This window comes from Coptis chinensis, chromosome 8, assembly GCF_015680905.1.
Source record: "Coptis chinensis isolate HL-2020 chromosome 8, ASM1568090v1, whole genome shotgun sequence".
Classification (NCBI taxonomy): Eukaryota; Viridiplantae; Streptophyta; class Magnoliopsida; order Ranunculales; family Ranunculaceae; genus Coptis; species Coptis chinensis.
The window spans coordinates 74,511,764-74,539,082 of NC_141463.1; the positions used below are offsets into that span (position 1 = coordinate 74,511,764).

The following is a 27,319-nucleotide window of genomic DNA, read 5'->3' on the forward strand; positions in this document are numbered from 1 at the left end:
GAAACTAATGGCAATGATTCAATTTCTTACAGTAGGAAAAGTCCAACAGCTAGTAGAAGCATAGTTTGCCATCCAGTTAGAAGACCAAATTAAAAGCTGATCCGAGCGAAATATCAATACTACCAACTAAAGGAAAACCACAGGACAACAAGTCCATTGGTCTAAGGTTCAGAAGTGAGACACATAGACACTAGCAAGTGTGAAAGTGTGATTCATTTATCCAAACACTAATTGATATAATACATGTAGTTTAATTGAAAGAGTGGAGCTGAACTAATCAAGTTCTTCTTCCCATCGCTGTTGAGCAAAGTAGTAAAAAAAAAACCCCTAGTAATCCACTGCCTTCTTTTCTTTTTCCTTGTTTCTGTACCCGAAACCCGGCCGTTGTAAAATTTCCTAACATTGGGGCTGGAGCCCTCTTATATAACCCGTTACTGTTTTAGTGTTTTCTGTTTTTGTTCGTTCGATATAAAAACAAACGGTTTCTCCAAATCGAATCAAATCAAAAAATAATAATCCCTGGGTTTCTCCATTACATAGGTTGGTTTCTCTTTCTTGTGTAATGTTTTTTCTCCATCACATCTCTATTTTTATTTTTCTAGAAAGAAGGTTAGAACAAAATAAAAATTATGATTTGATGAGAAACAAGCAAATTTTATAGGAAAAACATATTCTTTTTGTTTCTAAATACAGTTCTGAATAGCAGATATGCTATACATGGATGAAGTGAAAATATACACACTAGTAGGCTTTGGCAGATACAAACAGAATTAACTCAGGAGGTGAGTTTTCATTTGTTTTTTTTGTATCTTTCAAATTTTGTTTACGGGTAATGAGAGCTTGAGTGCACAATGTCAAAGGACAATAATGGATATTGTTTCGACCCCCACCTACGTGGCAAACGTCCATTAGTAGGGGTCTCTATTTTTTTCATTTAATCAACAGGGCTAAAGCCCAATTTGCAATATCATGGATCAATGTATGCGGGCGATTAACTTCGTATTATGCAAAATTCAACCTTAAATTTTACATGGCTTTACACTAATGTACGTTGATTTATGTCCGTGATTCATTTCTTATTAAAGAGATAGTTATCGGTTAGCTATATATTCTATCACAATTACTCAAGATACAAGATTACTTGAGCTACAAGGACTCTTTACTCTACCTATATAAATACCACATTATTTTTCATAAGGAACTACGTGGAAACTTGATCCCTAGAGAACAGATCTTGGGTAATGCGTAGGCAGCCATTATTTGGTTCGGTTTCATCTCCCCACATCAAAATCCTCTGTTTCTTAGTGCGTTAAATCACCATTGCTCGTTGTGGTTGAAGCGGTTTATTGCCGAAACATAATTGGCGCCGTCTGTGGGGAAAAAGAATTCATTATCCGTGAAACAATCAAGATGGTAAGCACGAAGCGGACCAAATAGTCAACATATTCCTCCTACTAACAAGAATTGCAACCACCTCGAAATTCAAATCGGCCGATGCATGAACCGTTGAACAATCAAGTTGCTCCTAGTAGTAGGATCAATTCTCAACATCCGGTCAGAAGTAATAAGATCCGCCACCGCCTCGCCCGCCAAAAGCGGTACAAGTGCCACCACCCTTAACGGCCTTGCAACAAGAAAATCGACAAGTCGGTAGTCCTCCCATGCGGTCCGCCGATCATCCCGTCCATGTCGATCCTTCCGGTTGACATGGATATGGGCGTGGACATTACTCTCACGCCAACTAGCGGAAAATGTGATAGTAATGACCAATTCACCCCTAATATGGTTGGCGGGGAGTTACGACGAGTCAAAAATTTAAGCGAGAATTTGAGAAGGAAGGCAAAGAGGCAAAGGCGGTGGGACGGCGTTGCAAATTCAACAACATCAAGGCGACCACGGCGGACGCAGCCATTCCGGTGTATGGGACCGTCTTGACGATCCACTTCGTCGTCACCGACAACGTCTATTTCTCGAAGCACAATCAACCGATTACAGCACGCTCTAGGAGTAATGACCACTATTACCCGTACTTATGGGAGAATCGGATTGGCGGGGATAACTACTACCCTAGACATGTCCGATCTCAAAGGGAAGATTTACCTCGAGAAGCAATTTCGGGAAGACCGCCATCCGACATGTCGACATGACCGGGAAGCGGGCATCCCGCACAAAAGCAACAAAATATGGAGTGGTATAATTATTCCGACCACCCTAGGCCAAGGGTGACTACCGACCTAGACACGAGCCTGGTCTGAGGGGATAGACAAAGACAATCACCGGTCGGAGCCGATCGTGGGTACCGCCAAAGATCTCTAACTCCATAAGAGATAATGGAAGGTATCCTTCTCCACATACGGGCACGACGGAAATCCAGTTGTTCGAGCCAATACTTTAACTCTAACGAGAACAACGGTTGAAAAGAGTTGATTGCAAAAGAACTTAACGATAGAGAGTCAAGGGATGTAAGAATGAAAAACTTGGCGGTCAATGATGGAGTACTTGACAAGTTTTAAGCCGACATTCAAGAAGCTTACCACCATCCCGCTTCAAACAACCCGATTTTGAACTTTATGATGAGTCGGAAGGAGATCCCGCTTGCATGTTCTATCGTTCAAAAATAAGTTGGTGTTGTGGGGTGGGGATGATCCGCTCATATGTAAGCTCTTTCCATCGACTCTAAAGGGAGAAGCATTACTGTTGGTTTAGTGAGTTGCCTTCAAGATCAATTCACCAATTCAATGAACTAGAAAATCAATTTGTTAATCGTTTTTAAAAGCCACAATTGCAAGGCGCCAAAGGATGTCGACTAAACTTCTAAACATCAAGCAACAACGTGGCCGAAAGTTACGTACTTTTGTTACTAGGTTCAAAGGCGGCAGCCAGATGTTCGAAGTTTACGATGGGATGCTTCTTTTTGCCTTTAAAGAAGCATTATATTATGAAAGAGACGGTTCGAACTTCATTGTAAAGGGATCTTTACCACTCTCTAATTAAAAGATGTCCCTAAAAACTCGATCGATCGTATGTTAGGGCTGAACAACACATCCGTATCGAGGAGAACCTATCGGCGAAAAGCAAAAAGGGACAAAGATATTCGGAGTAAAGATTTTTCCGAAAAGCAAAAATTTTAAGCCGGGCAAGACGATCCGGATCAACAACATAACGATGGAAAGAATGACAATCAGAAACAAGTCAATTTCAATCGTGATGGAAAAACTCTACCGAGCTAAAACCACCCCATTTCAATGCCAAGTACTCGCTTATATATGAGAAGTTGAAAAGTGGGAATCTTCTTTCCCGCCGTATCCACTTTTCGAAGATACCAAAGCGACAAGGGACAAAGCCTTGTGGTGTAAATTTCATAATGACTATGGCCATGAGACGTAACTTTGTCGCTCTCTCCGGGTCGGATTCAGAAATTAGTGGAGAAAGGACTTTTGAACGAATATCTTACTTAAAAACTCTCAACAGTGATTCTTTACAACTTATGAGCATGTCATTAATGTCTCCCATTCTCATGTTGAGTCTCTTTCCAAAAGTCGAGTAAGAATCAAAAGCGTTTGAAAGTTAGTTATGTTGGTGAATTTAACCGTATCAACAAAGTCGATTTTGTCAAAGGAATCCGGTATCGAGACTTTTGAAGAAGAGCCCTCCAATTCACCGATGATGATCTCCGTGGTGTATATCACCCTCACTATGACGCAGCTTATAATTTCTGTGTCTATAGGTGCTTCTCGTGTTCAACGGGTAATGATCGATACGGGGGCCACTTCAGCGTCATTTTCGGTGGATGTTATTCTCGGATGCAACTTCATGAGGGTATGATCATCGCCGAAGACAATCTATCATCGGTTTTGATGGGACAACATCTTCAGCCGGTTGGAAGAATTACCTTACCAATCAAATTAATGAACAAAGAAGTTGAGCTCGATTTCTTATTGATGGATCATCAATCCCACTATAACGAATTTTGGGCGGATTGGATACATTCCATGGGGGCTGTAGTCTCCACTTTTCATCGATGTGTCAAGTTCCCATTCTCCGGGCATATTTGCAAGGTTCAGTAGTGACCGGTATCTGCCCATTCTGTCATGACAAAGCAATGGATGACTATAAAAATCTGAAGTTCGAGGTAATCTGATCCTTGCAAGTGCCCCGCCTGATTACGGTTACCAAAGCGTGCCTCCATCTATAATATTGAGGCTCATGTGCAAGGGCCGACGATTGATCGACTTTTGGAAGTACAAGTAGGAGATTCAAAGAAGAAACCACTTTTATTTCCATTTGAACTTTCGAGCATAGAACAACAAGAGTTGGTTTCCCTTTTCTGACAAAATAAAGCGTATCTTCGCTTAGAAAATTGAGGAAATGCCGAATCGACCCATTCTATTTACTCATAAACTTGACATTGATCCAAGTTTCAGGCCGGTTAAGCCAAAACCTAGGAGAATGGCACCGATCGAAGCTCAAAGTTAAAGAGGAGATTGATAAGCTACTTGCGGTTAACTTTATCCGGCGAAGTTACTTACCCGAAATGGCTTGCTAATGTCGTCATAGCGGCCAAAAAAGAACGGACAAATCAGAATTTGTATTGACTTTACAAACCTTAACGCGGCTTTGTCCGATTCATCCGTTATCCATTGCCACGAATTTCCGAACTAGTGGATGCCACTTCGGGATCCAAATACCTATCTTTCATGGATGCTTCTTCGTGGTACTACCGGATCTCTTTGAATGTTGATGACCAAGAGTTCACCGCTTTCATTACCGACCAAGGCATTTTCTTTACAACTCGTTATGCCTTTTGGTTTGAAAAATGCCGGTGCAACCTACCAAAAGCTTATCAATACAATTTTTTCCGATCTGTTGGGAATAATAATGGAGGCTTATATCGATGATATAGTCGTGAAATCAAAGCTTACTGGTGATCATCTTTCCGATCTTCAACTTGTTTTTGATAGGCTTAACAAGTATAACATGAGACTCAATCCCGCCAAATGTTCTTTTGGCCTCTCTTCCTCGAAAATTTAAGGATACCTCATGACTCGTTAGAGGTATTGAGGCTAATCCTGATCAGATCCGTGCCGTTATTGATATGCCATCACCAAAAAATAAGAAGGAAATTCAACGGCTTACTGGTCGGCTTGCCGCTCTTCATAGATTTATTTCTAAATATTCCGATCGTTGTCATCCCTTCTTCCAGACTTTAAAGGGGGCGGCAACTTGGAACATTGATTGTGAGATGGCATTGCAACAGCTGAAGAAATACTTGGTCAGTCCTCCTATATTGACAAGTCCTTCAACGGGTCAACCCATTGGCATGTACCTAGCAGCTACAACTCAAGCTGTTAGTGCTGTTCTTTTCGTCGATGATGGTAGACCCGTCTTTTTTATCAGTAAGACGTTAACCGGAGCTGAGTCTCGTTATTCAAAGATGGAAAAAATGGCACTTGCATTGGTTCATGCCGCTCGTCGGTTAAAACCATACTTCCAGGGGAAGGTTGGTCGAGTTTATCTTGAGTATCCCTTACGCAAGATCTTTCGTAAATGCACAAGAATCAAAGCGGATTAGCCGAATGGGAAAGTTATCTTAGTGCGTATAGCATTGTCTTTAAAAGTCGCATCACTGAAAAAGGACATGCTTTAGCTTCTTTGATAGCTGATTTTTTTCCGATTGATGATTCTCCTATTGACGCGATTTCTTGCGCCAAGAAGAATCTATGGAAGACATTCGCCACCAATAACTGGGGCGAATTTAAGACCAACTTGCAAACGCAATTCCTAATCCAATTGACCTATGGATTGTTTATTCAGATGGCTCCCATAATAAATCACGGTCCGGAATTGGATCGCGTTTTGTTAAACCCGGGAGGAGAGAAGATTGAGAAATCGTGCGACTTTGCTTCGCCGCTTCAAATAACGGCGCGTATGAGGCTGCCGTTTGTGCCTTGAGAACGGCTTTAAAATGGGGGCGCGAAGCTCCAGGTTATACACGGATTCTCGCCTTTGTAGCCAATCGGTTTGGCGGGTCTTTTGAAGCAAGAGATGACCGTATGGCGGCTTATCTTGGTTTGATACATAGCCTTGCTCGACAATTTGATAGCATCTCTATCACTCAAAGACCCGAAATGACATACGCCATGCTTGATTCATTGGCTTATCTCTCCGCCCGTTAGAAGCGAAGAGTCAAGATACATCACCGTGGAGTTCGAGAAAGAGCCAAGCATTGACTTTACCGGACAAAGAATTGCATGACTTGTATGTACATGAAAGCAATTACTTGTTTTGCTTATGCATAACAAAATAAAATACGACCCACGTATAATCGCACCAATCATGACTTCGAAGCGGAAAAGGGGAGATGGAAAATTCACAACATGACCATATTTTGGATCTTCCATTAGAATCTGTAGATCCATTTGTTCCTCCCGAATTAAGCTCCCAAACAGATAGTGAGTTGGTACATGAAGCAGATGATAGTCCTGAAGTTCCCGATATAACTATCAGAGCCAGTGATGATCTCCGATGCACAAGATTGGCGTCTTCCTTATATCCACTACTTGCAAGTTTCTTCACTTCCGCTAGAACCAAAACTTCATTTGAAAGAATCAAACCACGATGCATGGAAGTTTTGGTGATATCTCATTCGACGAAAGTTTGCACTTATATCGCAAAGGCTCGGACTTTAACCCTATGTTGCGGTGCCTCTCAAAACAGGAAGGACTTCAAGTTTTGGAAGAGATTCACTCCGGCTTATGCGGAAGCCACTCCAAGGGGCGAAGTTTAGCTCATAAGGCTATGAGACAGGGCTATTGGTGGCCAGAGATGCAAAAGGATGCAAAACACCTATCTGAGAGGTGTGAGCCATGCCAAAAGCACGATAATATGAGTAAACTACCTGTTACTGAGTTGCATCCCATGCTAAGCCCGTGGCCATTTGCCAAATGGGGCTTAGACATTGTTGGTCCTTTACCTAAAGCTCCAGGTAGTATACGATTCCTTCTTGTGGCAACCGACTTTTACCAAATGGGTAGAAGCAAAGCCTTTGGTCCAAATCCATGCTTCCAATGTCAAAATGTTTTTGTGGAGAAATATTGTTTGTCGTTTTGGCATCCCTGCGGACTTGTATCGGATAATGGTAAGCAATTTGATGTTTGAAGAAATTCGATTACGCTTCTGCTAATTTGAAGATACGGCATAACTTCTCCGCACCTTATCATCCATGAAACAATGGGGCAGGCCGAAGCCACCAATAAGGTGATTTTGGCCAACTGAAGAGGCGCGTTGATCGGCCAAAGGAAATTGGGTCAAGGAGTTACCACCGCCTTGTGGGCTTATAGGACAACGCCAAAATATTCAACTGCATTATCACCTTTTAACTTTGCATATGGTGTCAAGAAGCCTCTTACCTACAAAACTGATTTCCGGTACATCTCGGTCAATTCATGCGGTTGAAACAGTTCCAATGACACTACTTTGGCTCACCAAAAGCTCTTATTGATGAGGTTCGCTAGAGGGACTACAAACAAATTTATTAAGTATCAAGTTGACATGAAACGGAACTTCGACAAGAAGATCCGTCCCTAAGTCTTTTTGCTCCTCAAGACCGGTTCTTTGTAGAAACCCAAAGCTTGTAGAATTTGGAAAGTTTGGGGAAAATTGGCAAGGACCCTACATCATAGATCGCCCAAAGATCTAAGGGGTCATATTTCCTCCGTACTATTTACGGAAGAATAATAGAGAAGCCATGGAATGCTTACCACCTTCGCAAAGTTTTACCGTTAGGAAATTTTTTTGCAATTTTACATTACTCCATCAATAACAAATCTATCCATCTATGTAGTTCGTTCTATGTTATTCATCAATAAAGGCATTCAACTTCCATTCTCTTAGTTTGGTTGTCATTTTACATTTCTCTATTCGTCTGTACTTTTACTTTAAACAATGTCATTCATTAACGTTCATTCTACGGAGGTCATTCATATTATGCCTTTTTCGGTCCAAGTAAGTCGCATTCATGCCTACTTGACGGAAATCCGAGTCAATAAGATGGTTATTCTTGCTCGGAACAATTATTGCAATACTCCCACAATACAATATCCGTGCTAATTCCACTACTAAGGCAATGACGTTGTGTTTTAGTTTGGTCCCAGTGCACGGGTGATGACTTTGAACCTGTGACAACTCCAACAGTTGTCAGGCCGTGCTTCACGTTCGGTACAAATATTTTAACACCTGAATAGCTAGGTTCATGGAGGACGATCATGTCCCCTTTACCTTTCAATAACTTTGTCCAATGGTTCTATATTGGGAGGTTTTTCTCTCTACATGGGGGCGTCTCGTTCTTTTACATTCATAAATCAACCACACTAAGTTTTATACAGGTATGTTATCTAACATCACAATGATATTCAATAGCCAACACATACTTTATTTTTATTTTCATAAAAAGAATTTTTAGTTCTACGATATTACATACTCGCAATCACATGATTATTGGTTTGGGAAAATCCGATGGTTCCTTCCCAACTTTTCGCATATACAACTCGTACAAATCTTTGTAATTCATCTTCTCGCGTTCTAGTTCATCTCCGTTTCTATTAAAGTCTCATCAATTCTCTTACGGACGATTCCGCGGTGTGCCATTTGCATCGTGATCTTGGCCGAGCCGCTCGTTTAAATCGTCATTCGCTTGTTATTTTTCTCTACCTCCTTTTTGACGCTTAAGTTCCTCGATCTTTGGTCGCCACGAGTGACTTCAATTCTATCACATCTGCTTTTAAGTGTTTGTGTTCCTCCATTATCTCACAGGCTTTCCCGAATTCTTCGTACGATCTCTCCTCTGCTTCTTCCGTACGCTCGGTTAAGCTTTTGTTTTCGTCTTCTAAATCTCTGATGGTGCCGTTTAACGCTTTGTTTGCCTCTTCCAATTTTTGGTTGAGTATCTTCACTTTCTCTATTTCTTCTAAGGCATTGACTTCATTCGGAACGATATTTTTCTTCGCGACTTTTTCATGAATTTCTTTGGCTCGTACTACCGCCGTTTTAACCTGCGGCGGGAAAACAAAAAAAAAAAAAATCTGATTTCATTATCTTTCAGACTTAAACACAAGTTTGCAATAACTGATAAAAAAAAAATACTATCATACCTGGTTCATACTATCGAAAATCATTGACACTACTCTGTCATATTCTCCGATGTTCTCCGTATTCTGGTCACAGCTTTGATATTTTTCGAGCCCTTTCATTGGCATAATCCCGGGCGATCCCTTCACTTCGTCTTCCAAGCTTGAACATCTCTGCTTCATCTAATATTTTCATCGGTTTAGTGTTGGACACAAATTTCTTTACCTTCCTAACGCAATAGTAAAAATCAACGGTCAACTTACCATTAACAGATTATGTGGTTTTCCTCCATGAGTAGTATTACCCCTGACAGTACTTGCCAGTGGTTGTTGGATTCTTTGCTCCTGCATTTTGCTTTGCCGTTTATTTTCTTTCACCGACTTTGTGTTCTCCGCTGCACTATCTTTTGTAAGTATCACTGTTTCGTTCTTTTCCTGTATATACAAAACAAAGCGAGATATTACATCTCACCACACGTTTACATATCTATGTTTTCTACGTTACATACCTTTTTCTCTTGATGCGGCGTATGTATTATGTTTCGTCTGGGACGTTTTGTGCATTGTAGTCTCGTCCCTCGAGGCATCATACAGTGTAACGTTGGTTTTTTCTTTTGATCTCCGTTCGCCCGTTTTCTTGTGGCACATTTTCTTTTGTACAATTTGCTTTTTTTGCTTGGCAAACTTAGCACTAGTTCTCGCTGTGTTAACTCCGTTCCATCTTCTTTTTCACTATCGCTATCGCTGCCAAATATTGCATTTCTGAGACTCTTACTCTTCTTCGCCATTTCACTATGTGTTTCCATGGACCTATTGGGCCGTTGTTCGATACCCCCATAATGTCGGAAATCAACGATATCATCAAAGTAGCTCAGATCTACCAATCTTTCATTAGAGCATTCATGAAAGAAGAAACGAAGATTGTTCTCCACTTCCTTGTCCAATTCAATGTCTGGTAGTGTACTCGCGTTTTCTGTTAGACACAAAAATAACTCGTGTTAGTCAACAGTTTACTCATAGTACAATTTTCAATACTTATATTTTGGCTTACCTCGAAATCAGTTCGGCACTTTAAACTCTGTCGGATTCCACTTCCCTCGCAAAGCGTACAGAAATCTATCCCATCCGGTGTATACTTTTTTGGGAACCCTTTAAAACTTCGTTTGAATCTTTGAATTCAACTTCAAATTTTATGTACCCTTTCGTCAAGATGGCTTTTCGGTCGATTAACAGCATAAAGATTTCTTGAGCCCCTAACCTTCCATTTAAATTCATTTTGTAAACGGTGCGCTCTTGTAAAGATTAACCGAACGATATTGGCAATTGTCGGTGCAATTTGCCACCACTCCAAAGATAATGCGCTATTTCTTTGCTCAACGGGATTGCATTCCTGCAATTTAATTGTGTGTAAGCCATTACTACTTCATCTTCTTCGACTTTCGTTTCAAATTCGTACACTTCATCCATCTCAAATTTCTCGACTCATAGTATTTTCTGTATTTCCTTAAAGCGACCATCGACGCGGTTCAGTAGTCATTTGATCACCTTCTTTTTCCACCTCACCAAGTCTGCGATCGCCATCGAGTTTCTTCTCGAGTATTTTTCCCCCGTATAGTACGGTAGAGTCTACCTGAAAAAATAGAACAGAAAAAAATCGGGTCAGATTGCTTGAAAACCGGTTTCTCTAAAGCCACAAGGGTGAACCAAATAGGATAAAGGGGTCACAGTACGCGGTGCCCCTCCTTAGTAGGCACTGCACTATATCGTATTTGATTTATATCGGTTTACGAGCGCCTTCATCATCTTCATTCTTCGCCATCTTTACAACAAAGATGATGAGTACAATACAATTCGGCGCCTGAACACCAAAAGTTTCCTTTTTGGCTCGTCTAGACATGTTCGAACGAGAGAGTTCCTAAGGACATGGTTCAACAATTATCGTAAAAAAAAAAAAACCAACAAAGATGCTCTCTTTTGGCGGGAACCCCCAACTCCTCTTTTTGCTTCTCGCATGCTATCACCCCTACCGGTAGCTATCTTTTGTTACAATATAAAGTTCATGAGACCCACCATCGACGTCCTAACAAACCAAAGCCGGCATTTTCCGTAGGGCTGTAAAGACGAGTTCTAGGACCTTGGTTTAAGCTTGTGGAACCAGGCCGTCCGAATTGGGATCACTTGAGGTTTCCTTACGGGTTGAGAACTCATACAAACGCGAAAACGATCCTTTACATAGTACATGGAATCACCAATCCGGAGAAAGCGTATGCGTTCTCTCTAACTTGAAGACAATCATACCACTGTCACGCATCTAGGGGGAGGACTCTGACCCTGTGATTGCTTGGCGCGGTGTTAAGGTATGCTGTTTGGTGTTGGTGCTAAGTTCAGAGGTAGATTGCAAAGAGGATGGTATGATGTTGGTGCTGTGTTAAGGTCGATTCGTGAACAGAGAAGAAGATCAAGAGAGACGTACCTGCTAGTCAAAACAAAAGACGGAGAAGAAGACGATGAGGCGAGGGATTACCTGGAAGTAGAGGCGACAGAAGACGAGGTTGAGTATCCGATATAAGACCGCCGCTTTTCTTCGTCTACCCGCAGTTTTTCTTCGTCGAACCTCTTGGGTTTGGATGAGTCTCTCCGTTATCGATTATTTATACTTTCCTTTATGCGCGGTCCGGTCTTTTGTTTGCGTATAAGTCTTCCATCCAAACCGACTTCGGATGGGAGACTTCGGCGATAAAAGCGTTATCCAATCCGGATTTATTTTAGAGTCCTAGTTTTCGTAGTATTTTCACGTGACATCTTCTCGTTATTTCGAGATATATCGATTTCCAATTATTTCGTTCCGCGATTTTGATTTATGTCCGTCCTCCGTCGGATAATTCGCGGATTTTTTTTCTCCACAGTTTTCAACGGCCTAATCCTCGTATTGCTATTCCCGGTGGTATCGTCATCGACTTCACTTTAAGCCTTGTTATGAAATCGTTGGGTATAGTTTTCGCACTCAATTTCTTTTTAATATTTTAGCCATATTTTATTTATGTGCATCTTTTATTCTATCTATCGTTTTTGGGCCGTTTTTCTTTAACTACGTCATTCGCGTCAATCCACGTTAATTTAGCATTTTTTTTTTTCGCTTTAATTCCGAATTTTTTCCGATTGTCCATTTTCTTATCGTTTTACGTTCACACGACACTTTGTTATACACTCCGCTTTTACTCTTCTTTGCCATGTGAACTTTGTTCGCCGACAAAGAGGGGCGGATGTTTCGACCCCACCCACGTGGCAAACGTCCATTAGTAGGGGTCTCTATTTTATTCATTTAATCAACGGGGCTAAAAGCCCGATTAAGCAATATCATGGATCAATGTACGGGCCATTAACTCATGTGTCTAAAGGCTGAACCTTAGCCACATGGCTTGCCACTAATGTACGTTGATTTATGTCCGTATTCATTTCTTATCAAAGAGATAGTTATCGGTTTGCGCTTATACTCTATCACAATTACTCAAGATACAAGATTACTTGAGCTACAAGGACTCTTTACTCTACCTATATAAATACCACATTATTTTTCATAAGGAACTACGTGGAAACTTGATCCCTAGAGAACAGATCTTGGGTACGTAGGCAGCCATTATTTGGTTCAGTTTCATCTCCCCCAACATTAAAATCCTCTGTTTCTTAGTGCGTTCGTCACCATTGCTCTCGTTGTGTTGAAGCAGTTTATTGCCGAAACAGATATATGAAAACTTATTCCATTCTTAAAGTGGATTTACGAGTTGAATTGATGCACAATGTCTTGTTACTTGTATGGAAACCCATTTGCAAGGTGTCAAGTTGCCATCTACAACTGAGCAAGAGTGAGAGATGTTGGGGTTAAACACTTATACAAATTGATTCCCCACTACACAGATAATTTGTATTTGAACAATAACCACTCCAATCAATAATCTAAAATTCCCTACAACCAAACTAACATGCCCAACTCACTAAACAACTATTAACAACATATAATAATGTAAAGCAGTAAAAATAGACCATAACACAAAGATATACCGTGGTTCGGCCAATGGTGTTTACTTCCACAAGAGCTAGTCCTTATATAAAGTAGAAAGAAAGATTACAATCACTCCTTGCAGTCTCTCACCTTACTAGATCACTCCTCTATGTTTACAGGCTTGTCTCTCTGTAAATGTTATCTCTCAATCTTGATAGCTTTCAAAATTGGGTTTTCTCTGACTTCTGTGTTGTCTCTCGTGTGTTAGGTTTTGCCAAAAACCCCAACATATAATACAAAACTCACGGTTCCGCAAAAATAGAATCCTGCCAAAATTAGGCATGGGTGCGGGGCGCGCTTCAGATTTGGTTGTGAAGGGCGCGGGACGCGCTCTTGCCTAAGTAGATGTCTAGGCACTTGAGCGCGAGGCGCGTTCTTTCTTTTCCACACAAGCTGAACTGATTTCTCTCCTCTCCTCATGTGAGGGATAACTCCAACAATCTCCCCCTCTCGAACAGTGAGGGGAGAAACCTCCATGCAATGTCCAAATCAACAGGAGGAGTTTACTACCATTCCGGCGGTAGCACAACAAATATCAAACTTATCTTTCGGTAAGACTTTGGTCATCATATCCGACCCGTTCTTGTCGGTATGGATCTTCTCTAGACACAAATGCTTGTATTTGAGTACTTCTCTAATCCAATGATAACGTACGTGTATGTACTTGGATATAGAATGGAAACTTGGATTCTTGCTCAAATGGATGGCGCTCAACTGTCACATAGAAATACAAACTGTTTATGCTTTAGCCCTAGTTCGTCGAAGAACCCTTTCATCCATAGCATCTCTTTGCAAATGCAATATACTCGGCTTCTGTAATGGAGAGGGCAACACATTTTTGCAACTTAGATTGCCAAGAAACTACTCTCCCTGCAAAGATAACCAGATAACCGGAGGTGGACTTCATCAAGTCAACATCACCTGCCATGTCTGCATCAGTGTAGCTTTCAAGTAAGGGCTTACTTCCACCAAAACACAAACACGATTAGGAAGTGCCCTTGACATATCTCAATATCCACTTAACACCTTCCCAATGCTCCTTCAATTCCCCGGATTTGACAGAAATCGGCTTACAATACCAACGATGAAAGCAATATCTGGTCTTGTACACACCATTGCATACATCAAATTGCCCACTGTGGATACATAAGGAATCTTTTCCATCTGACTCTGCTCATGCTCACCCTTTGGACACATCTCTTTGGTCATGCGGAACTGGCCACCAAACGGACAACCGGTCGGCCGGCTTGATCCATGTTGAATCTCTTCAACACCTTCTCAATGTAGCTTTCTTGCAAGAAAGCCACAACTTCTCACTCTTTCTGTCATGAGTGATCCGCATCCCAAGTATCTGCTTTGCTTGACCCAAATCCTTCATCTCAAAGGACTTACTCAAGTCTTTCTTCAACTTGGATATCTTGTTGATGTTTGGGCCAACTATCAACATATCATCCACATACAACAAGAGCACTATGAAATCCCATATGGAAATCTCTAAACAAACACACAATGATCGGAGGCGGACTTCTTGTATCCTTGCTTCGCCATAAAGGAATCAAACTTTATATACCACTGTCTCGGTGCTTACTTTAACCCATACAAGCTCTTTATCAACTTGCATACTAGGTGCTCCTTGCCATTGACCTCAAACCCCTATGGTTGGCCCATGTAGACATCTTCTTCAAGGTCTCCATGAAGAAAAGTTGTCTTAACATCTAGCTGCTCAACCCCTAGGTTCATACTTGTGGTCATACCCAATACCACCCGGATAGAAGTCATCTTCACTACAGGAGAGAAAATCTCATCAAAGTCAATACTTTTCCTTTGACCAAATCCCTTCACAACAAGGAGAGCTTTGTGCCTTGGGTGTGGATTGTTCTCCTCATGTTTGACCTTATAGATCCACTTATTCTTGAGAATTTTTCTTCCTTGCGGTTTCTCAACTAACTCATAAGTGTGATTCTTATGCAAAGAATCCATCTCATCATGCATGGCCTTCAACCACTTTTCTTTGTCTGTACCTTCAAGTGCCTCTTGATAGTACATAAGTTCTCCACCATCCGATAGTAGAACATACGTATGTGGTGGATACCTGGTTGAAGCTAGTCTCTCTTCTCTCAATCGACCTCCTTGCCCCATTTTCTGGTGCCTTAGGAGGATGCACTTCTGCTTGCTCTGGTGGTGGTTCATGCACTTCATCTGCATCTTCTATACCAATAGGTTATATCCCATCATGAGCAATAGGATTCTCATCATGAGCTAAAAACTCATGGTTCTCTGCATTCTCAATGCCTTCTGCACGTTCCACAATAAGAACTTCTGATTCTGAATCAACAAGATCATTGGTGAAAGCCTGTAGCTTCTCACCCTTCTCAAAGTCTGCTATGGTTTGGTATTCCAAAAACATAACATCTCGACTTCGGATTACCTTCTTGTTAATCGGATCATAGAGTTTGTAACCAATCTTTTCATCTCTATAACCCAGAAAAATGCACTACTTGACTTTGTCATCAAGCTTGGATCTCTCATCCTTTGGAATATGCACAAATACCCTGCACCCAAATACTTTTAAGTATCCATAATCAACATCTCTGCCTGACCATACTCTCTCTGGATAGTCACTATTCAGAGGCTTCGACGGCGATAGGTTGATCACATGCACGGCTATACACATTGCTTCTACCTAGTAGGTTCTAGGTAGCTTAGAGTGAGATAGCATGCATCTCATCCTCTCTACAATGGTACGGTTCATTATCTCTGCTATTCCATTCTGTTGCGGTGTCTTGGGAACGGTCTACTCATGACAAATCCCATGACTCTGGCAATACTCTTCAAACGGCCCAATGTATTCACCCCCATTATCTGAGCAAATACACTTTAAAACTTCCCTGTCTCTCTTTCCACCATGCTATGGAATTTCTTAAACACGCCAAGTACTTCATCCTTGGTCTTCAAACTATATGCCCATACCTTTATTGACGCATCATCAATGAAGGTCACAAAGTATAAAGCTCCCCCATGGGACTTCACTTTTATAGGACCACATAAGTCTGTGTGCACTAGTTTAAGGATATTGTCCTTTCTGTGATACGGGAATCTTTGGAAAGATACCCTGTATTGCTTTCCTACCAAACAGTGAGTACATGTATTTAAATATGTACCTTTAATGTCTGGCAAGGCCTTTTGCTTAGCAAGAACTTCCATCCTATTTATGCCCATATGACACAGTCTCTTGTGCCACAGTTCGAAGGAAGCTTCTTCTTTCCGCCAGTATTCATACGCTTTACACAAACTAGCACGTGTTTTGTAAAGAGAGCAAGTTTTTTTCCTTCCTCAAAAACGCTGATGGAACCTCTACTTAGTTTCCATACCCCATTATCAAACGAGTTTACAAAGCCATCGTAATCTAATTTCCCAGCCGAAATTAGGCTTAGTCGAATGTCAGGGACATGTCATACATCCTTGAGTGTCAAGGTGTAGCCGACATTGGTTTCTACATGAACATCTCCAATGCCTATAATCTTCAAGACACCACTGTTGCCCATCTTCACTTCACCATATTCACCACAGCTGTAGGTAGTGAGGAACTCCCTGTGCAGTGTAACGTGATAGGATGCTCCTGTATCTATCCCCCACTCTGTATCCTGGCATAAGGTACTAAGACAACACACACCACAATCTGACACAATTCCCACTAGGTCGTCGACTAGTACGGTGAGTATCTCGCTGTGTTTGGTTTCCTCTGCACCATGTCTTCATGTACACAATTATTCTTCTCATCTCTCTTCAGTGTTCTACACTCATACCTGAAGTGACCCTTGGTGGTTCAATAGTAACATTGCCTCTTTGCCTTAGGAGTTCTAGTTTCACCCCTAGATTTACTTCTGTCATCACCTTTAGAACGAGATGGTTTTCTATTTTTACCTCTCCCCCGTTTCTTTGTGACAAAGATCTCGGCGAGGAGAGCGCCTTTGAACTCCTTCTCAGTCTCCTCATTCAACAAAGGCGTGGTAGCCATCTCCACGGTAACGATTCCATCCTTGGTCGCGCTCGTGTAGAGATCGCTAACATCTCCCAACTTTTGGGTAGAGAGCCTAATAGAAACAAAGCCTCAACTTCGTCTCCCAAATTAATCTTCATAAAATGCATCGATTGATGGTATTACGTACTTCGTTAAGATGCTCGACATTGAAGAACCTTCTTGGTACCGTGTTGGCAAACTTCTTAACGACCCGGCCTTTGTTTTTACGCCCGACTTCCACTCATAGAGGTCTTCGAGTTTCTTCCACAAGCCAAAAGCGTAGTCTCTTACGATACATGGTGAAAGACACTGTCATCAATCCACTGTCAAATGTACCCAATTGCTTTTCTGTCAAGCTTGCTCCACTCAACCGCAGCAACCGTTTCCGGTCTTTCTCCTCCATTCTTAATGGGTTGTGTCAAGTCCTTTCAATAAAGTAAGTCTTCCATCTTGGCTTTCCAAATGGTGTAGTTCTTCCTATTCAGACTCGTCATGCGAGTGTTCACGGAATTGCCTATCTCTACAAGTTATTTAAACTCAAATATTCTCTCAGGAGTTTTGTTAAACACCTTTCGACCAAAATTTGGATAACACCCTAGGATAATCTAACCTAGCTCTGATACCACTTGTTGGGGTTAAACACCGATACCAATCGATTCCCCATTACACAGATAACTTGTATTTGAACAATAACCACTCCTATCAACAATCTAAAATTCCCTACAACCAAACTAATATGCCCAACTCGCTATACAACTATTAATAACAGATAATAATGTAAAGCAGTAAAAGCAGACCACAACACAAAGATATACCATGGTTCGGCCAATGGTGCCTACTTCCATAAGAGCTAATCCTTATATAAAGTTGGAAGGAAGATTACAATCATTCTTTGCAGTCTCTCACCTTACTAGATCACTCCTATCTCTTTACAGGCTTGTCTCTCTGTAAAGGTTATCTCTCAATCTTGATAGCTTTCAAGATTGGGTTTTCTCTGACTTCTGTGTTGTCTCTCGTGTGTTAGGTTTTGCCAAAAACCCCAACATATAATACAAAACTTGAGGTTCCACAAAAATAGAATCTTGCCAAAATTAGGCATGGGCGCGGGGCGCGCTTCAGATTTGGTTGTGGAGGGCGTGGGATGCGCTCTTGCCTGAGTCGATGTCCAGGCGCGCTTCAGAATAGGTTGTGGAAGGCGCGGCGCGCGCTCTTTCTTTTCCACACAAGCTGAATTGATTTCTCTCCTCTCCTCATGTGAGGGATAACTCCAACAAGAGACACTTTATGTGTGTCTTGGACTCTGTAGGTGTTAATTGTAGAGAAGGATTTTATTACCGATTTCTTTTATAGCAAAAAAATTGTACAGCATGTCTTTGGACCCACCTAGCTGACTTGTATCATAAATGGTGCTACATCATTCTTAGAGATTCTAGGAATGAAAACTAATTTGGAATAAGCAAATGACTCCTTTAGAGATACTAATTTTTAAAAGATAACTTGCTTCACAACTTAGATCTGAAATTATGCCATTCAACTGCTGCACTATACCTTGACATCGACAACAGACCACAAATCTTTAGCTGGTACCCATAGCTATTGCCGTTTGTAACATAGTCTTTCACATTCTCTTCTGCTCCATTTGCTTTCATATCTGGTGAGGAGAATAGTGAAGAGACATTTGAATGTGGAAGAGCTTGTTTCATGAGCTTTAGGATATATGATTATTCTTTCTTTGTCATTTTATGTATTCTTGATAACTTTATATCCTTGAATTGTTTTACATATTCAAAAGCATTGTTGGTCCTCACTACATTGTATTTTTACAATTTACTAAATTGGACTATTTGACAAGCTTTTGATCGAATACAATGGCATTCCTTTCTTTGATCATTAAGTTATGGAAGAATGGAAACAAAAGAAGGAAGATTGAGCGGGGGTATGACAAGTGTTGGAGTTATCCCTCACATGAGGAGAAAAGAAGTTCAGTTTGTGTGAAGAAGGCTGAGAGCGTGCGCTCAGTTTGGTCTTGCCCAAGGCGCGACCCGCGCCCATGCCGTGAACGACTTCTAGTGTTTTTAGGGCGCGCGCGCTCGACTTTGGCCTTGCCCAAGGCGCACCCGTGCCCATGCCTATTTTTGTCAGAACTTCTATTTTTGCGAAACCGCGAGTTTGCAATATAAGGTTTGGGTTTTTGGCAAAACCTAACACATGATGAGACACGAAAATACACAGCACACAGAGAGGAAACCCAATCTTGAAAGCAATCAAGATTGAGAGATAATCTTTACAGAGAAACAACCCTATAAAGAGAGAGGAGTGATCTAGTAAGATGAGAGACTGAAAGGAGTGATTGTAATCTTCCTTCCCACTTTATAAAAGGATTAGCTTTTGTGGAAGTAGGCACCATTAGGCAAACCATGGTATATCTTTGTGTTGTGGTATGCTTTTACTGCTTTACATTACTATCTGTTGTTAATAATTGTTTAGTGAGTTGGGCATGTTAGTTTGGTTGTAGAGAATATTTAGATTGTTGATTGGAGTTGTTATTGTTCAAATACAAATTATCTGTGTAGTGAGGAATCGATTGGTATCGGTGTTAAACCCCAACAAGTGGTATCAGAGCCAGGTTAAATTAGCCTAGGGTGTTATCCAAATCTTGGTCAGAAGGTGTTTGAGAAAACTCCTGAGAGAAAATTTGAGTTTAAATAACTTGTAGAGATGGACAATTTCGTGAACACTCGCATGACGAGTCTGAATAGGAAGAACTACACAGTTTGGAAAGCCAAGATGGAAGACTTGTTTTATTATAAGGACTTGGCACAACCCATTGAGAATGGAGGAGAAAGACCGGAATCGGTTGTTGCGACTGAGTGGAGCAAGCTTGACTGAAAAGCAATTGGGTACATTCGACAGTGGATTGACAACAATGTTTCACCATGTATCCCAAGATACTACAGCTTTTGGCTTGTGGAAGAAACTCGAAGACCTCTATGAGAGGAAGTCGGACGGAAATAAAGCGCTGCTCGTTAAGAAGTTTGCCAACACGAAGTACCAAGAAGGTTCTTCAATGTCAGAGCATCTTAACGAAGTACAGAATACCGTCAATTAGATGCATTTGATGAAGATTAATTTGGGAGACGAAGTTGAGGCTTTGTTTCTATTATGCTCTCTACCCGGAAGTTGGGAGACGTTAGCAGTCTCTTTACACGGATCAACCAAGGATGGAATCGTTTCCATGGAGACTAGAAGGAGTTCAAAATGCAGCTCCTCGCACTTAGAGATCCTTGTCACAGAGAAACGGGGGAGAGGTAGAAGCAGAAAACCATCTCGTTCTAGAGGTGATGACAGAATTAAATCTAGGAGTGAAGGTAGAACTCCTAAGGTAGAGAGGCAATGTTACTATTGTGCCACCAAGGGTCACTTCAGGTATGAGTGTAGAACACTGAAGAGGGATGAGAAGAATAACTGTGTACATGAAGACATGGTGCAGAGGAACGGAAACACAGGCAGAGATATTACCACACTAGTCGATGATCTAGTGGAAATTGTATCAGATTGTAGTGTGTGCTGTTTTAGTACCTCAGGCCAGGATACAGAGTGGGTGATAGATACAGGAGCATCTTATCATGTCACACCGCACAGGGGATTCTTCACTACCTACAGCTGTGGTGAATATGGTGAAGTGAAGATGGGTAACAGTGGAGTCTCGAAGATTATAGGCATTAGTGATGTTCATGTAGAAACCAATGTCGGTTACACCTTGACACACAAGGATGTAAGACATGTCCTTGACATTCGACTAAACCCAATTTCGGCTGGGAAGTTAAATGACGATGGCTTTGTAAACTCGTTTGGTAATGGGGTATGGTAACTGAGCAGATGTTCCATTGTAGCAACCAGAGGGAAGAAAACTTGCTCTCTTTACAAAACACTGGCTAGTTTATGTAAAGCAGAAGTGAATGCGGCAGAAGAAGAATCTTCCTTCGAACTGTGGCACAAGAGACTGTGTCATATGGGCGAAAAAGGGATGGAAGTTCTTGCTAAGCAAAAGGCCTTTCCAGACATCAAAGGTACACATTTAAATAGATGTACTCACTGATTGGCAGGAAAGCAACACAGGGTGTCTTTCCAAAGATTCCCGTCTCACAGAAAGGACAATGTCCTTGAACTATTGCATACAGACTTATGTGGCCCCACAAAACTGAAGTCCTATGGTGGAGCTTTATACTTCGTGACCTTCATTGATGATGGGTCAAGAAAAGTATGGGCATATAGTCTGAAGACCAAGGATGAAGTATTTGGTGTGTTTGAGAAATTTCATAGGATGGTGGAAAGAGAGACAGGGAAGTTGTTGAAGTGTATTCGCTCAGATAATGGGGGTGAATACATTGGGCCATTTGAAGAGTATTGCCATAGTCATTGGGATTCATCATAAGTAGACCGTTCCCAAGATACCACAACAGAATGGAATAGCAGAGAGAATGAACCGTACCATTGTAGAGAGGAGGAGATGCATGCTATCTTACTCTAAGCTACCTAGAAGCTACTGGGTAGAAGCAATGCGTACAGCCGTGCATGTGATTAACCTATCGTCGTCAAAGTCTCTGAATAGTGATTATCCAGAGAGAGTATGGTCAGGCAGAGATGTTGATTATGGATACTTGAGGGTATTTGGGTGTAGAGCATTTGTGCATATTCCGAAGGATGAGAAATCCAAGCTTGATGATAAAGCCAAGCAATGCATTTTTCTGGATTATGGAGATGAAAAGTTTGGTTACAAACTCTATGATCAGATTAACAAGAAGGTAATCCGAAGTCGAGATGTTGTGTTCTTGGAAGACCAAACCATAATAGACTTTAAGGAAGGTGAGAAGCTACAGTCTTTCACTAATGATCTTGTTGATTCAGAACCAGAAGTTCCTACTGTGGAACATGTAGAAGGCATTGAGAATGCAAAGAACCATGAGTTTGAAGCTCATGATGAGAATTTTATTGCTCATGATGGGATAGAACCTATTGGTATAGAAGATGCAGATGAAGTGAATGAACCACCACCATAGAGCAAGCAAAAGTGCATCCTCGTGAGGCACCAACAGATGAGGCAAGGAGGTCAGACAGAGAGAGACAAGCTCCAACCCGGTATCTACCACATACATATGTTTTACTATTTGATGGTGAAGAACCTACGTACTATCAAGAGGCACTTGAAGGTACAGACAAAGAGAAGTGGTTGAAGGCCATGCATGACGAGATGGATTCTTTGCATAAGAATCACACTTATGAGTTAGTTGAGAAACCATAAGGAAGAAAAATTCTCAAGAATAAGTGGATCTACAAAGTCAAGCATGAGGAGAATAATCCACACCCAAGGCACAAAGCTCGCCTTGTTATGAAGGGATTCAGTCAAAGGAAAGGGATTGACTTTGATGAGATTTTCTCTCCTGTAGTGAAGATGACTTCTATCCGGGTGGTATTGGGTATGACCGTAAGTATGAACCTGGAGGTTGAGCAGCTAGATGTTAAGACAACTTTTCTTCATGGAGACCTTGAAGAAGATGTCTACATAGACTAGCCATAGGGGTTTGAGGTCAAAGGCAAGTAGCACCTAGTATGCAAGCTGATAAAGGGCTTGTATGGGTTGAAGCAAACACCGAGACAATGGTACATAAAGTTTGATTCCTTTATGGCAAAACAATGATATAAGAAGTCTGCTTCCGATCATTATGTGTTTGTTCAAAAATTTCCAAATGGGGATTTCATAGTGCTCTTGTTGTATGTGGATGATATGTTGATAGTTGGCCCAAACATCATCAAAATATCCAAGCTGAAGAAAGACTTGAGTAAGTCCTTTGAGATGAAGGATTTGGATCAAGCAAAGAAGATACTTGGGATGCAGATCACTTGTGACAGAAAGAGTGGAAAGTTTTGGCTTTCTCAAGAAAGCTACATTGAGAAGGTGTTGAAGAGATTCAACATGGTTCAAGTAAAGTTAGTCAGTTGTCTGCTTGGTGGCCAGTTCTGCATTACCATAGAGATGTATCCAATGGGTGAGCATGAGTAGAGTCAGATGGAAAAGATTCTTTATGCATCCACAATGGGTAGCTTGATGTATGCAATGGTGTGTACAAGGCCGGATATTGTTTTCACCGTTGGTGTTGTAAGCCGTTTTCTGTCAAATCCGGGAAAGGAGCATTGGGAAGGTGCTAAGTGGATATTGAAATATCTCAAGGGCACTTCCAAATCGTGTTTGTGTTTTGGTGGAAGTAAGCCCTTACTTGAAGGATATACTAATGCAGACATGGTAGGTGATGTTGACTCGATGAAGTCCACCTCCGGTTATCTGGTTACTTTTGTAGGGGGAGCAGTTTCTTGGCAATCTAAGTTGCAAAAGTGTGTTGCCCTCTCCACTACATAAGCCAAGTATATTGCAGCCACTGAGTGTTGGAAAGAGATGTTATGGATGAAGAGGTTCTTCGACGAACTAGGGCTAAAGCAGAAATACTTTGTAGTTTTATGTGACAGTCAGAGTGCCATCCATTTGAGCAAGAATCCAAGTTTTTATTCTAGATCCAAGAACATACATGTGTGTTATCATTGGATTAGAGAAGTACTCGAAGACAACCATTTGTGTATTGAGAAGATCCATACCAACAAGAACGGGTTGGATATGATGACCAAAGTCTTACCGAAAGGAAAGTTTGATGTTTGTTGTGCTACCGCTGGAATAGTTGTAGACTCCTCCTGTTGATTTGGAAATTGCATGGAGGTATCCCCCTCACTGTTCGGGAGGGGGAGATTATTGGAGTTATCCCTCACATGAGGAGAAAAGAAGTTCAGTTTGTGTGAAGAAGGCTGAGCACGCGCGCACTCAGTTTAGTCTTGCCCAAGGCGCGACCCGCTCCCATGCCGTGAACGACTTCCAAGGTGTTTTTTAGAGGCGCTACAACTTTGGTCTTCCTTGCCCAAGCAAGACTCATGCCTATTTTCATCAGAACTTCTATTTTTGTGAAACCGCGAGTTTGCAATATAAGGTTTGGGTTTTTGGCAAAACCTAACACATGCTGAGACACGAAAATACACAACACACAGAGAGAAAACCCAATCTTGAAAGCAATCAAGATTGAGAGATAACCTTTATAGAGAAACAACCCTGTAAAGAGAGAGGAGTGATCTAGTAAGGTGAGAGACTGAAAGGAATGGTTGTAATCTTCCTTCCCACTTTATAAAAGGATTAGCTCTTGTGGATGTAGGTACCATTGGCCGAACCACGATATATCTTTGTGTTGTGGTATGCTTTTACTGCTTTACATTATTATCTGTTGTTAATAGTTATTTAGTGAGTTGGGCATGTTAGTTTGGTTGCAGAGAATATTTAGATTGTTGATTGAAGTTGTTATTGTTCAAATACAAGTTATCTGTGTAGTGGGGAATCGATTGGCATCGTTGTTAAACCCCAACAACAAGTTGCTGGATCTTGACCATATTCCGTATGATCGATCTATTACTTGAAATACATAGTAGACTGCCTGTGAAATCTTTCTTCAGATTTAAATCTGTCTACAAGCAATGGTGCTATTTAATCCAAGAGCCTTTCTTCATCCAAATGCATCTTCATCGATCGAAGAAGATGGCATGTTTATACATATCAACTGGTCAGGATTTTCTTAGACAAATACTTGCTATCAATCAACAAGGTGTAACAAGTCACAAGTCTAATGCACAAGATGAGAAGACCAGGTTCTCCATTGCAATACTGCAATTGGTTGATTTGTTTTTGCGCATGGTATGTGTGCTTAACCCAACCACAAAAGAATATGTAACCCTCCCTAGTAACACTTTGTATGGTTTAAACTATGGATTATGCTTTGATAAATCCATTAATAAGTATAAAGTTCTTCAGTTTGATTATGGGTGCTCTCCGGTCTTTACGTTGGGAGAGGACAGTTCTTGGAGAGAAATAACTAGAAGACCCACTTGCAATCCCCAAGAATCTAAAATCTCGGAGGAATCCATTTTTGTAAATGGGGTCTTTCACTGGAATTCTGATGGCATCATAATCTCGTTTGACCTAAAAATTGAGAAGTTTGGTGTGATAACGCACCCACAGAAGCTCACTAGTTCTAGTAAGGAATATCTACTTGATTGTGAAGGATGTTTGTGCATGTTTTGTGGTGGTGATCAATGACTATCTATTTAGTGGGGGTTTGATCTGGGGGATACATAGTGGAACCTCCACCTCTATCTTGGATGACCCTTGGGTTGTTTGCAATGTAAAACCTAAGACTCTAAGAGAATTAGGGCTGGAGGATTCCAGACTAAATGATCTCCATGTGGCTGACTTGTTCAAAGAGGATAGGACTGGATGGGATGAGGCTAAACTAACAGCCTTTTTCCCTCCTTTGCTAGTTGTTAGAATCAAGGAGGTTGTGATCAGACCTTTGGGCCTAGGAAAAGACAAGATGGTCTGGAGTGAGGATAAGTCTGGGAAGTTCACTGTGAAATCTGCCTACAAGTATCTAACTAAAGATAAAGTTGTAGGGCAGAGTTCCAGTTTGAACTCCCATACTGCTAAGCTCCTCTAGAAGACTAGATTGCCAGCCAATATCCATATGTTCCTTTGGAGAGTCTATATGTATGCTTTACTAATGGGGGATAGGCTGGCATCTAGGAAGATGTTAGGGGACTTCTCCTGTCCTTTTTGCTTCAATACTTTAGAGACTGATGCTCATCTGTTATTTGAATGTGAATGGTCTAGAACCATGTGGTTCTCTTCAGGCTTGGGTCTGAGAATAGAGAGTCATGGAAAGACCATTGTCAAAGATTGGGTAACTAAGTTCCTAAGTTGGAGCAATAGCAAGAGGCAAAATGTATCCCAAGCTGGGGTTCAAGCATGCTATTTGTTATACAACATCTGGAAAACCAGAATTAAAGCCAAGTTCGACCATAGACCACCAAATAGAGAAAGAACAATCAGAAGGAGTGTGATGGAGGCAGACAAGTGATATGCTAGCCTTGCAAGAAGCAACCTTGAGAATAGAACTTCTATTGCTCCTGAACTTCCTTCTAATCAATTTGATTTTGACTCTATGTTTCCTATTATCCCTAATGATTGTACTAACATTAGGTTTGATGCTTCTTTCCAGGTTGCAACAGGATGGGCAGCAGCTGGTACAATTGCTTGGAACAATGAAGGAAAGGTAGTAGGGGCAGGCACTAAAAGGTATCAAGCCTGGTCAGTAGAGGAAGCTGAGATGGTGGCTGCGGAGGTAGCAGTAGGGCTGGCTCTAGCTTCAGGATGGACTGATGTTTTGATAGAAGGGGACTGCTTAGAGAGTATCAAGGCACTCAATAGCCAAACATGTTCATGGCTATATGAGAGCTTAAGAGACTATGTGCTTAACTTAAGTTCTTCCTTTTCTTTTTGTAAGTTTAAGTGGATTAGTAGGAGAGATAATGGAGAGGCACATTTGCTAGCGAAATGGGCATACCATCAGCAGCAAGTGTATCAGCTTCCACAGTGTATCTTGACAAACAATGTAGTGCCTGTTGTGGTTTAGAGTTTGATTATATATATATATATATATATATATATATATATATATATATATATATATATATATATATATAAGGTATAAAAAAAAAAAAAAAAGATCGATGACTATCAGTATGTTTTCAACCTGTGGATGTTAAAGGACTATAACACTTAGGTCAAGCACAGTGTTGTTCGGCCAGACTTGCTAGCAGACATTAAGATGCCGCCTCAAATATAATAGTTATTCGAAATGGTGAGATATTGACAGTATCCTCTTATCGTTGTAAGAGTACTTCATCTCTATTATTGGCGTGCACACTACTTTCTCTATTCGTATAACCTACAAAGTCATTTCAGTAAGAAGATTGAACTTCAAAAGTTTCCTGGGCCCTCATGTATACATTATGTGATAGTTGCCAATCATGAGGAGAGTTTGGTCAGTCTGTGAAATCTGTGAGATGTAATAGGTACTGTTATAGTGTTATATCCATTTTTATTTACTAGTATGATGCACGTTTTTTTATGCCAAGTGTAAGGGAGTAATATTCTCGTTGAGGAATATTAAGCACGCGTTAAGCATA

At 41.1% G+C, this 27,319-nt stretch overlaps 1 long non-coding RNA gene across 1 annotated transcript; it reads left to right on the plus strand.

Annotated features, from left to right (window-relative positions):
- Positions 1–26,639, plus strand: LOC147482988 (uncharacterized). The gene is made up of 3 exons (XR_015203531.1): positions 1–540; positions 707–782; positions 26,350–26,639. It is a non-coding gene; the product is annotated as an uncharacterized LOC147482988 (long non-coding RNA).
- The last annotated feature ends 680 nt before the right edge of the window (positions 26,640–27,319 follow it).